Below are 13,095 nucleotides of genomic sequence, written 5' to 3' on the forward strand. Positions count from 1 at the left end.
TTAATATTTGCCAGCCAATGTTGTAAGAACTTTTCAGATATTCAATCAGTTAACCCTCATAACATTCCTAAGAAAACTGAAGCAGGGCCCCCATTCATATTGGCTGTAAGGGGAGGTACTGGGTTTCCATCCCAAGCAAACCCAGACCCTGCTCCAGGGCACGTGCTGCTAACTACCGCTCTGTGGTATCTCTCTCAACAGACAGCAGGCTGTGTGAGCCCAGAGACTGCATCAGTCCCATGAAATAGAATCCCTCATGGGAACCAGCAGGTGAGGATGTAAGGAGTGATCAATCAATAAATATTAACTGAATGGATATTCAAGTTTCTTTATCAGGAGTTGGCTATCACCTGGGGATGGGCAGCTTCAGAAAATGTGACCTAGGAGTAGGGGCAGGAAGAGGACAGTGGCGCCACAAGGCAACTCAGTTGCGGGGACTCAGGTTCCCCTGAACCATCCCTGCCACACCACAGACTACAGCTGCCCCCCAAATACAGCACAAAGGGGACCAGAGTGGGCTAGTGGAAGCAACTATGTAAAAAAGAGCAAAAGTACTTCCCATAGTCTAAGACCAAGGGAAATCGAACTTCACTTTGGAAAGCCTTCATAGGACTTTCCTCTATGGGGGAAAAAGACCAGAAAAAAAGATGAGATTGCATAGCTAGGACCTCAGCACCTTCTCTTAGGTTCTCCCTTCTTCACTGGATGTCCACTTTCGCAGGCCCCCAGCAGTTCTACCCCTTCACTCGAGTTGAACTTTGCCAATGTCTGAGTCCTTGGGTGGATTCAGGTGAGGGAACTCAGGACTCATGATGTCTCCCTTCCACCCATCCTTTGCCCCATCAAGCACAGTTGACTTTGTCATCTCTTCTCCCTGGGACTGCTTTTTCTACACCACAGTGTCAGTGATGTGTGAATCAGGAGCTAAACTGTTAATGCTTGACTTCTCCCAACCTGAAACCTAGATTTCCATGAAAATATTTCAAAACCCAGTTAAAATGCCTGCCCCTCAAGAAGAAAAACACAGTGAACTCTGTGCACTGTAGTGGAACAGCAGAGAAGAGTTGGGTTGTATTTGGCTGATTGACTCACCCAGTTAACAGATATATAATGAGCACATTCAGTGTTTAAGGAGCTGGGCCCAGGCACTGGCAGGCACGATGATGAAAGAGAGCCTCTCCTGCTTTTCTATTTCTGCAAGCAGCATTGACCCTCACAGTATGTATTCCTCTGTTTGGACAGGCAATTGGAATTAAAATCATAGACATGTTTTAAACGCCCCATCTCCCTTTTCAATCATACATGCACTTAGAGAGTCCACCTTCATTGTGTGACTCATTCATCTCTCTGGGACCAAGGATCATGTGCGGATAAATCGGTATTTGGTTTGTCAATTACCATCTGATGCCAAACTCTTGAGGCACAAGCAGAGGAACCACACCAATGCACAGCTCGCCTGTGCAGATGCTGCAGAGTAATGTCTCAAGAACCCAGGGAATTAAAGGCCTTCTCTTTCTCTTTGTGGTAGGCTGGGCTATTGTTCATTTGACTGTAAGATGGAGCTGGCTCTTCTCTGTTTCCTCTTTTGATTATAGAAAATAGGAACAACCAAATTGAGGAATATGATTATACAAAGAGGTTTCTTACCAATTTTACATGTTGATTTCTACTTTATTGTACTTCTATGTCAAGGAGTTAGGCATCTTTAAAATGATATTTAGTGAATCAGAATTTCAAGAATATTAAGTCAAGGGGAAATGGCCATGAAATAATTGATCAGAAGTAAATGATTCCTTGTCTTTATCTGAATGTAGAAAGAAAGAAAAAAACAATAATTTAGCTTTAGGATAAAAGTTTTCCAAAAATGTATACATCATTTGGGAGGTTTTCTTATTCCTTATTTCATGTGATGTTCATAACGACCCTGCATGGAGCAAGGGGCTGAGATTGGTTTTTTCCCATGTTCTGGGTGGTGGAAGGTGTGGAGTCTTGGAGTGACATGAGCAGCTGGGTGCTGAGGAAGCAGCACAGCACTGAGAACCTGCATGGCACTGAGAACCCGGGGAGCCTCCCATCTGCAGGTCCACAGTCCCATAACCAGAACGCTCCTGGCCCCATGTGTTTCCCAGTTCAGAAACTGCTGGGTTTCTGAATGCTAATTAATATATCATATATTTCACAACATCCTTGACGCCTTTGTATCAACGCAAATCCATTTGCTGCATCCACCCTGCTCCAGAGATGACAGTTGATGTTGAGATAACAGATGCTGAGAATCCCAGCAATGGCAAAGCCTATCAGCTTGATGAACTCCTTGTCTCCAAACTGTATTTGCCCAAAGAATCCTTTTTTTCATCAAATGCCTATTAATAGCCTAAGAAATATACTCTGGGAAAGGCAGGTCTGCACAACATTGTGGCTCTGGTGCGTGTCAGTGACCCATCTCATTGAGTGCCCGTGATAGTCAGACCATTGCAAGGTTTTATAGAGTTTGGATTTATCTTCCCTTAGGTCTTTGACTTTGGAATCAACTTTGCTGTTTTCCACTGAATCAATTAAAATTAGGTTTAATGCAGTTTATTTGCTTGCTGTGTTTATCATGCTGCAAACAGGTTAGATTTATATATTACCTTACAGTTTACAGATTGTGTTCAGATGCATTGTCATCTCTAAATACAAAATTCAAGAAAAACATCACCACTATGAGTGTGGACTGAACAGTGATGTCAGAAGTCAGGAATGAGCCTAGGACACCGGATCGTCAATGTTTTCTTTCCTCTTTATGACCTGATTTGGAAAACTCACTACGTCACCTCCAGACCACAGTAGCAGATGGCCATGTCTCCACGTCTCCATAACATGTCGGGTTCCAGGAGCATCTCAGTAAATGCCCCTTCTAGGTTCATGTGTCTTTCCCCTCTGCCAGTCTACAGAACTGATTCAAACTTCCTCCAAAATATAAGGTTAGCGGGCTATGATGAGTTTTGTTTTGTTTTTTAACACCACCTGTTTAAAATTTGAAATCATACTCTAGAGAGCAAGGACACCTAGTTTAAAGGCTCATCTAGGCTGAAGTCTAGAACGACTCTAAGCTGGCTGTTTCCTTCACCTCCCTGAGCCTCAGCTTCTCCCTTCAGACATGAGAACAGCAAAGGACAAGTGTGTATGCAACGCTCAATTGCACTGCCTACCGCTGCTTTGCACTAAGTGAAATAATGGTCTTATTAATGTGATCATGAAGGCATTCCTCCAAATTCTAAGCAGACACAGAAATTACTAGGTTTAGAAATTAGGGGTGGCTTTGCAGAGTACTGGGATGAACCTAGGACTTCTAGTCCATAAAACCTTATCTAATTCCCCCTCCCACACCACAGACTTGCAGTCTACAGGAGAGAAGTTGCTTAAGCTCTCCCGGGGTCTACTTCCTTTTTGCAGGATGAAGATAATTGTACCTATCATTTTTGGAGGTTGTTAGAGAGTAGGCATGAAAGTTAAGGATCTATAAGTGATCAATAAATTGTACCTTAATAAGTGGTCATATCTGGAGGACATAAAAAATTTCAATCATCTCTCCTTTAAAATTTTTAGATATCTTATATTTCACCACACCATAATTAATGATGGCGCTGTTACCTTAAACTTTACCAAAGCAACTCCAAACGTTTGAGAAAGCCACCACCCGTTCTTAAAATAACTCCATTGACTGATTTGCTTCAAGCTTGTAGTCCGTGACTATGCGGTCAGTGTGAAAAAGTCACTTTTCCTATTCACCTAGAGTTTTAAGACACTTAATGAGAGGACTTTTTTTTTTTTTTTTTTTTTTTTTTTTTTTTTTTTTTTTTTTTTTTTTTTTTTTTTTTTTTTTTTTTTTTTTTTTTTTTTGCTTCCAGGTTCTTTGATATTCCTTGCTTAACCACTGATAAATTTTGCTGAAGTTATTAAAAAAATTTATTTAAGATGGCAGGAGTGTGACATATGTCTACGCTTCCTACTTTCTGAAAGAACGTGAGGTGGTTTATTATGAAGACACTGGCTTGTGGAGACCAGACATCATTAGCATAAGACAAAGTTAAAATAAATGGATCCACGGAAGTGGTGAGGGAATGATACACGGGGTCATTTCAACTCAGAACAAACTGAGCAGTTGAGACAGGATGGAGCCCCCCTCTCTGCCTCAGGAGCAGGAGCTGGCAGAGCGGGTGTGTGAGCTGCTACCTTGCTGCTCAGCCGCACACTCTCTCACGGAGGCTGCAGTCTGTCTTGTCCTCCCAGAGTCCAGAAGACCCAGACAGGAAATAGAAATGGCCGGGGAGCAAGAGAGCAGCGGAAATGAGTGGCCCAGGGAAGGGATATAAAGGATGTGAGAGGCAGAATGGGCTTTCTAGAATAATGCCATTTGTCTGGAGGGAGGGCGGGGAGCACAGCCCAGGCCAGGGCCTGGGGACAGAGCCCGTATTTCCCGAGACTCTGCAGAGGGCAGCTTGGCCTGAATGAAGACTGTGATGGAGAAAGGTGGGAGGGAGGGCTGCAGGGAGGATGTAGCTATCAGCATCTTCATTTTAAGCTGTTCAGACGCTAGCTTCTAGGAAGTGCCATTTTTGTGTTTGTGTTTTTGTTTTTTTTGAGACCGAGTCTTGCTCTGTCACTCAGGTTGGAGTGCAGTGGCACAATCTCGGCTCACTGCAACCTCCCCTCCAGGGTTCAAGCAATTCTCCTGCCTCAGCCTGCCAAGTAGCTGGGACTAAAAGCACATGCCACCACACCCAGGTAATTTTTGTATTTTTAGTAGAGATGGAGTTTCACCATGTTGGCCAAGCTGGTCTCAAACTCCTGACCTTGTGATCCGTCTGCCTTGGCCTCCCAAGGTGTTGGGATTACAGGCATGAGCCACCACGCCTGGTCTTTTTTCTTTTTTAATTAGAAAAATGCAAAATGCTAAATGAAGAAAACACCTTAGAAAGATTAATCTAGTAGCAGTTCCCAAGGTGGTGTTAGGAAAGGCAGAGTTGAGCAGAAAGACCAGCAATTAGCAATTAGAGTTCACATGGTAAAGCCCAACAAAAATGGGGAAGGGGTGGAGGTGACCAGTGAGAGAACTCCAGGGGAAGAAACTGAGTGGGCAGAGCACAGGGGCATCCTAGAAAGAGGAAGGCATGGGAAGAGGAGGCTTGTAGGGCAGGCTGAGCCTCTGCCAAGTGACTGAGAGAGAAAAAGGGAATTTGGTGCCAGAGATGTTCAACCATGCAGCAGAATCCTGCAGAGATCCTAATTGCCTGGGTACATGGCCCATGGCATAAGTCTATGTTGGAAATTATGGACATGGATGTTATGATTGGCCTATGAAGCTGTGTACTCTGAGGATGTGTCCATGAAGTGAATTAAGCAGGGTGAATGCCAGGCTTCCAGAACATGGGTGACCCAGGAGGGGGCTGAATTCTGGTTTTCTCCTGCAGAGAAGAGAACGCATTTGTGAAATACTCAGAAAGTTACCACACCCCACCCTTCAGCAGATCAGCTTCTACTTTGGACATTTTCTTTGTACAAAGATGAACGCAGCCCAGTCGGGAGGACAAGACTCCAGACAGCGAGGGCAGACCTAGGGCGGAGCTCTCTCCTTGCCGGCCAGAATGCAGTGTTCTTGAAACAGAGAGCTCACAGGGGATCAACACCAATTCACCTCTCCTGAACGACCTGCCTTGCCAAGTCTTAGTCTCAGAAATGTTGATGTGGAAATCCTCCTCTTTGGGGCTGTGGTGATGGATGCCCCGTGGTCCCAGAGAAGAGCCTCCCGGAGGAAGGCCTGCCTGCCAAGCACTCTGCGTGTTCCACCAGCATATTCCATCACATTGCACAGAGCGAATTTATCATACAAGGAAAGGCAGTCAAGCCTGGGCTTTGGGGTTTTCTGTTTTGGAGGTGTTTGTGGGCTTTCAGCTAATGTGGGAAATTCATCGCATGGGCTGTGCATTGTGCTGCGACCCCTGATGCTGCCTGTTCAGGGCTGATGCTAACATACCTTCCATTGTGCCTTTCACTGGCCAGGAGGGCTGGGAACCACCACGCAGTGAGACTTTCTTTCCTACAAATGTTAATGAGTGGACCTGAAGCATCATTTTTTACTCATCAGATTTGTTCACTAAGCACTCACCAGGCTTTTTGGAACCAGAAGTGAAGTGAGGCCCTGCATTGCACAATCAGAAAACTCATGGCCCCACCTCCAGGAGTTGGTAGGCTAGAGGCAAATGGGAGGCTGAACCATCCTTGCAGTGTGGGTATGGGGGCACCAAGAGGTAGCTGTGCACAGGCCACTGGGGGTGCCCCAGAGGACACAGCTCAGGGTTCAGAAGCATGCTGCATGGAGGGAAGGCAAAGGAGCAGTGAGAGGAGGATGCAAAGCCAGGCAAGGAAGGGTCTTGCTTCCAAATCTTGGAGATTTGAACTTGACCCCAAAGGACAGTGACATGGTCAGGTTGCAGCAGGGAGGAGGACTGGCTGGAGAGGGCAGGGACAGGGAACAAACAGAGCCAGGGCAGCCAGGGCTGCACCCAGCTTAGTCTGGGACTTGAGAGGATGAAGGGAGGCACCAGTGTTTCTGCCTCTTCAAGGAAGAACAAGCTTAATTTTCTCACTAGAATTACAAGTCCTAGGGCCTCAGAGAACGTGGTTCTCTGTTACCTTAGCTGTGTATACTTACATTTCAGTCCTGGAGGAAATAATTCATAGGCTGAAATAATGTGTTTCAAAAGTCTGTAAGTCAGGACAATCTACTGACAGGAGTTATTTACCTCCTTAATGGTGTCCAACAGGAGCAAATGTTTGATGTAGAATCCTCTGCTTATATGTACTGTCCACATTGTCAGTAACCTGTCAAAGAATAATTAGCAAGCAAAGATGTCCTTTACTTCACACGAAAGATAAATTCCAGCCTGCTATTTTAATATATAGCCTTCATCATTTTAAATTGAGAAGAGCATTTTCAAAGGGATTCAAGGTTACTTTCCATTTTGACCCATGCCTATGCCACAGAGTAAGTCAACTGACTTAAGTGATGGCTTCATGGTTTGATTGCCTTTGGCAAGTAAACATTAAAAGATCTCTGCTCTGCCAGGGAGTTTGAGTTGTACGGAACAGAAAGTGCCAAAAAATGTAAGCTATGAGAGGTAACACGGCTCATTCCTCACCTGCCGCAGAGCATAATTCCAGCAGGAGAGAAAACAGGATAGAATCACAAGCTTGCAATGAGAGATCATCTCATTTAACTTTTTCCATTTTCTGGAGAAGACACGGAAAAGACCTCTTTAGAGCTGCCTAGTTAGGGCAGAATTAGGGCTGGGCCCAGGTCACCACACCCCCTGGCCACCACTCCTCCTGAGTCATCACCCGCTGTCTGCGTGAATTGCCTTACTCCCTGACTTGTTGAACCAGGAGAGCAGGGAGCCAGTTCAGCAGATGGATGTGACCAGAAGGACTGGCAACTAGTAATGACATAATTCATCACATTAAAGATCACATGCTAGCAGGCTGTGTCCACACTTGGGATTGACCCTCAGCAAATTATTCAGGGTGATCTGAAATGAATACTTTCTGAGGGCTTTCGCAGGAAGCATGAGCTAGAAAGGGAACCAGGAACGGTCCCGTGATGCAACTCCAAAGGAAGGAGGAGAAAGAGAAAACAGACGCAGAGCACATGAGGCTGTTGAAATTCAGCTGCACACAGTGAGACCCTTGTGCCTTCACTGAGAGGCTTCATAAAGGGATTTTGAAATAGGAACCCTTTCCTTTTCATACTGTGTCCTTCTTCCTCTCTACCTTGCAGAAATTCTCAGTTGTCCACACACTGGCATGCTAGATTTTGTGGCAGAAGAAAACAGATTGTAGCTTTATAGGCGCATGTGGAAACAGGCACGAGGCATACCTAACTCCAAAAACAGTCAGATTCAGGCCAAACCGGAAAAATTATCATCCCCAACTTCCAGAGCCCAAGGGTGGTGACCTTTCTGTTAGGTGAACCATCGCAGCCACAAGCCAATTTCTTTGGCATCTTCAGCTTGAATCCGCATTTCTAAGAGGACCTGTGGGAGTTTAAGCATGTTCCTTTCAAATGTTTCTAAAGCTCTAAATAAACAGGAGGTTGATGTTGAACTTGTCCTTTTCTTCTTTCCAGTTTGAAATGGTCAACATTTCCATAAGCTACAACTCTCACTGAACCTCACACCATCCTGGCCCCCAGGCTCTCAACCTTCCCTTTCTTACTTCAGGACGAACCTGCTGTCCTCACTGCTTTCCCGCGGGAGCGCGGGGTGTGATCCTGCTGTGCTGTGTGCTGTGGGGCGGGGCAGAAGCATGAACTCAGGAGTGTTGCCTGGAGCCTTGTATCTATTTATTAAGGAGCTGACATGTTAGCTTCATAGAAATGAAAGTGATTGCCTTCTATTTAATGTAGTGAATATCCCAACAGAGAACCCTGATACCATCAACAGGCATTCTACTAGTATCTAAAAGGAAAACTATGCAGGCATGCCCACATCTGTCTATTTGACCTATGAATACTGTGGACTATTTTTCTCTTTGAGAAAGAGAATCAAGAGCACAAGTTAAAAAATTAGTAGTCCACTTAAGGAATATCCACTCAGCTCTCTGTCTTAGGTTTTCTATCACATGTAGGCAGAGATATGACTTAAGTGCAAAATCATACGCTGGCCCAAAAGAACTCTATGTGACAGAGATTTGGAACGTGCATAATATGACATTCCCACTGTTTCTGGCCATTTGAGAATGGGCCCCACAGCAGTCTCTGGCACCAGACAGATGTGCTCACTGACTGCAAAGGATAAGGGTACCAGTTAAGCACTTCAGTGTTAAAGATTCCTGCCACGTCATGACCAACCTGACTTTCAAATTTCCCAAAGGAAACCCAATACCTGAAGCGGCTGATTGTGGTTCTCCAGGAGATTTGTCCTCAGTGCCTGAGGTCCTTGACATCTGTGCTCACGCTGTTTAAAGAAAGGTCTCTGGTTCCCTCGAGAGATTAGGGGGGGCAACTCACACTGGCTGCACTGAGGGGGACTCCCTCAAGTCTACAGAAGAGCCTGGGGGCTCAGCAGAGTCATGCGGCATGTCCAAGAAGTAGCTGAAGACACGGAATAGGAGAGTCGGGGCACAAGAAGCCCTGGAGCAGCATCTCAGGGGTGAAGCCAGTTCACCAAAGGGGAAAGGAGCCAGAGGCTCAGACACTGTGACGACAGGGCACAGTGTGGAACAGGCGAGGACGGGTAGCTTCAGACAAGGGCCACCCAGGCTAGGAGGGGGCTGGGTCCCATTCTTATCTGGCAGCAAAACTAGGGTGAATCACCTACCCCTGATAGAGCAGCCAGCCCTGCGGGATGGAGAACGAGGAGCCTCGGACGAACATGCCACATGAATAGTCAGCGACGCGTGGGTCCCGTGTGAGAGTCATCCCCTGTTGGTGGTTTTCGTATTTACACATCCAAAATGAAGAGTGCGCCTTATACAAAAGAGTACAACCGGTAGCGGTGCGGCTGCGTCTGTGAGGTGGCTCAGAACGCTGCCTGTTCTACTCTAGCCTGGAATGTATAGATAGAGGACGAGGCCCAGAAAAGAGGCTGTTGGCCGTTAGATCTTTGTTTTTAAATGGTCAAGCAACTACAAGTCATTTTGCCAGGACTTTGACTACATAGCAGGGAATAAGGAAGGGGGCGCTGCTCATTCACCTCTTAACGGAGCCTCAGATACACAAGAGGACTGTTCATTAGAGGATGGAACCGGCCCGCGGAGATGGCATCTTGTATGAACCGTCTCAGAGAGAGGGCGTCTTGTGTGCGCTCTGCAGGGTTCCCAGGAACCGGGCCAGAGCAGCCACGCAGATCAGCCCGCTTCTCCTGGAGCCTGGCCTCATCCACCCGCTTTCTGGCCCCGAACTCAGTAGGAATAATATAGAAAGGCAGCAATTCTTTGATCCTTTTACCCCTGAGAGTTCATCTTGATGAATTAAAGACCAGCCAGTGAATGGCGGGGGGGGGGGGACACAGAAGGGGCCCGGACACAGCGTCTATCTCAGGCCACCTAGGGCCCCTTCTCTCCCCTCTTGTCTTGCAAAATGTTTTAAATATTCCTGTACATAGAGTTGAAAGAGTCTGCGAGTTTGGGAAGTGGCTGGGGTAAGTAACGGTGATGGTGGGTTGGTCTGGAAACGGGGGCTCTTGGCGGAGAAGGGGAGGCCTAGCCTGTGGGGTGGCGGGGAGAGGCCCCTTTGTCCTCCACTCGGGGCTTTCCCAGCTTCAAACGTCACTGAGTTTCATTTGGATTTTTTTATGCTTCGTTACCTGTGCCTTCTCTCGCCTCCCTCTGGGGCCCTGGATCTGCCGCCCGCTGTGCAGGTGGGGGCCCCGGGGAAGGCGGCGGCCTCGTCTGGGGCGCACAGTGGGTGCTCTGCGACCCGAGGCCTCTCTGACCCCGCCAGGAAGGACCGCGCGTCCCACGTCCCTCCGTGCGCCCCTCCACGCGTCCCACTCCCCGTCGCCCCTCCGCTCGCCCCACGCCCTCCGCGCGCTGGCGCGTGACTCCACGCTGGGAGCCCCGGAGCTGCCGCTGTCGTCGCCCACGCCGCTGTCAGTCTCCACCCGCGCCCCGGGCTGTCGCCCAGTCTCCTGCCGCTGCTCCCCGACCCCGCGCTCACCCCTCACCCAGACACCCTCCCACCTGCCTCAGAGCAGGGGCCTCAGCTCTTCCCCTTCGCGACCCCGTGCTCGGATCCCACCCGCCAGCCCCGCGCCTGCAGACCAAGGTCCCCGGTTTCCAAACCCCCGGGCGCTCCTTGGCCGCTCAGAGGAAAGCAACCTGCAGCCCCTTCACCGGTACCCCTCTTCCTGGCCTACTTCCTGGGGTTCCTGCCAAATATTCGATTCCCTTCTAATCGCCAGCCCCCCCCACCCACCGCCCCGTACAACGACTTGAACATTCTTGTTTTCTCAGCCAACATAGGGCCAAAAGCAAAACAAAATAAATGAAAGCAAACGAATGCTTGAAACTGGAAAAATTATAATATCACAATGGAATTTGAAGCACATTCCTGTAGCAGCTGTCAACATTTTAACGTGAATTTGGAAGAAAATGTTACAATTTGAGGACCTTTGATTATAAGATGAGTCATTGTTTTGATAAAATATTTTTCCTTGAATTTTCCTATCAATCTGCCCATCAGTCCACTCCCCAAACACAACTATTTCTATGATTTCTTAGTATTTAACTTTTTAAATTGATGTGTTCGCTTATAAAGTGAAATAAAACTGAGGACTAGATCTTGGTTAAGCATGAGGTTTTTCCCCTCTTTCATTCATTAGTTTTTTTCTTCAAAAGCATCCACCTTGCAATTTGTGCTGTCAGAAACGGTGGCTCCCTCATGAAGAAAAATAGAGGCCATCAGACTGGTTCCACGGCAGGCACATTCAGATACCCTGAGAAGGCCAAGGTCAGCTGCGGTGGGGGAGATGGGGAGGGAGGCAGATGATGAGGCCAAATTCAAGCACGGTGTTCTGCCTAAACAAAGCAGTTTCCAAGAGGAAGACGGAAGATTCTGTGAATTCTGCTAACTACGCCTGCATGTATGGAACAGTTTACAAGGGAGTTTGGGTAAACGTCCTCCACAGACATCTTGTGAATGAAGCATGGCAGAGCATATGGCCAAAGAAGACTTTATGTGGTTGTCCTAAATTCCGTGTTTATTTTTAGCAATTCACTATAGGAACTGTCTCTGAGATACATTGTTGTTCAGGCGGTCACTCAGACTTGCTAAATGCCTACCTTGCTCCAGGCTGGGTTACATGCTGGGCACATAAAGTTGAACAAGACTCATTTCTACCTGCAAGGAGCTTATCATTTAATACTGGGACATAGACATGAAAATAGTTTGCATTTTCTTCCTAAGTTTTTTCTTTCCCATCAGTGCCCTCCTATATTTAGTGGTCGGTGCAATTTAAGTACAGGCTCCTTGGGGACATGGAGAGACAACCATAGAGCTAAGCATGTAAGCTGGAAGCTCCGGGGAACCATCTGGGCCAGAAATATAGATTTGAGGGTCCTCAACATGTAGGATCAAGTTGAAAACATGGGCGGAATTGAAACTACTCAGGAAGCACATATAGAAGGACAAGAGCAAGAATGTAATTCCAGAGAATTTGGGTCCAAATGGTGAATTTGGGAAGGATGCCAGTTCATAATCAGAAATGACTTATCTGGTAAGACCAGAGGCATGATATAAATTAAGCCCCTTGGTGCTATCGAGCATTGGTTTCAAAGGCTGGAATTGTCAAGTTCAATCATTCCTTCCGTGTACAACTCAAGCAAGATTTAATCATCCGCAATGGATCAATATTACACCAGACACCACAGTATCTGGGTCATAATACAAAGCCCTGACCTCTGAGAACTTATAATTTATTTGCCAAAATAAATGTAACCTGAAACAACTGAGAAAGTGTACGAGTTGCTGCGTATGGTACATGATCACTAAAAGTGCTACGGTGAGGCACTGAAGAGAGAATGAAGTGAAACCCTTGTAATCAGGAATGAATTTGTGAAGAAATTGAGGCAAACAGGTTCAGTTGGTAGAATTTGGATAGGGAGAGGGGATTCAAGTTACAACATATCGAATCGAATGCTTTTGATGGGAAGTAAGGAGGCAGTGGTAGACATCAAAGGCAACCACCTTGCAGACCCCATATGTGTGAAACGGAGCAGGTTGACCAGGAAGCTGGTGAAGAGTAAGCTTTAGGGCTACACATTTACCTTCATAATTTGGTAACATTTTTCTTCAGGAGGGCTCTCATGATTGCATAAGTCCAGGCCGCACACAGCCCAGCTCTATTCCACTCCTTTGTGGTAGCTCTTTCCAAGGCAAATTGTAGTTCCTGTGTTTGCATGCCTGCATCTCTCTGGAGGCAGAGGGTTTCACTTGGTCATCTTAGTATCCACAGCAGGAAATGATATAGGAGTTCAGCTAATGGTTATTTCAGTCTAGTGACGGTGACAAAGTTGTGAAGTGTTGGAGAATGTTGGGGGATATTGGCACAGCCTTGG

General features: G+C 46.8%; 2 long non-coding RNA genes across 2 annotated transcripts in view; one reads left to right on the forward strand and one right to left on the reverse strand.

The window, feature by feature from the left end:
• The window catches only part of LOC119468179, a 221,579-nt gene that overhangs the window by 187,394 nt on the left and 21,090 nt on the right, over positions 1–13,095 (forward strand). The gene's annotated exons all lie outside the window — the stretch shown is intronic.
• On the reverse strand, positions 6,815–10,370 carry LOC119468178. The gene is made up of 3 exons (XR_005196822.1): positions 10,344–10,370; positions 8,922–9,233; positions 6,815–8,323 (listed from the first exon to the last, which is right to left on the reverse strand). It is a non-coding gene; the product is annotated as an uncharacterized LOC119468178 (long non-coding RNA).

The sequence above is a fragment of the Cebus imitator genome, unplaced genomic scaffold (genome assembly GCF_001604975.1).
Source record: "Cebus imitator isolate Cc_AM_T3 unplaced genomic scaffold, Cebus_imitator-1.0 Scaffold389, whole genome shotgun sequence".
Classification (NCBI taxonomy): Eukaryota; Metazoa; Chordata; class Mammalia; order Primates; family Cebidae; genus Cebus; species Cebus imitator.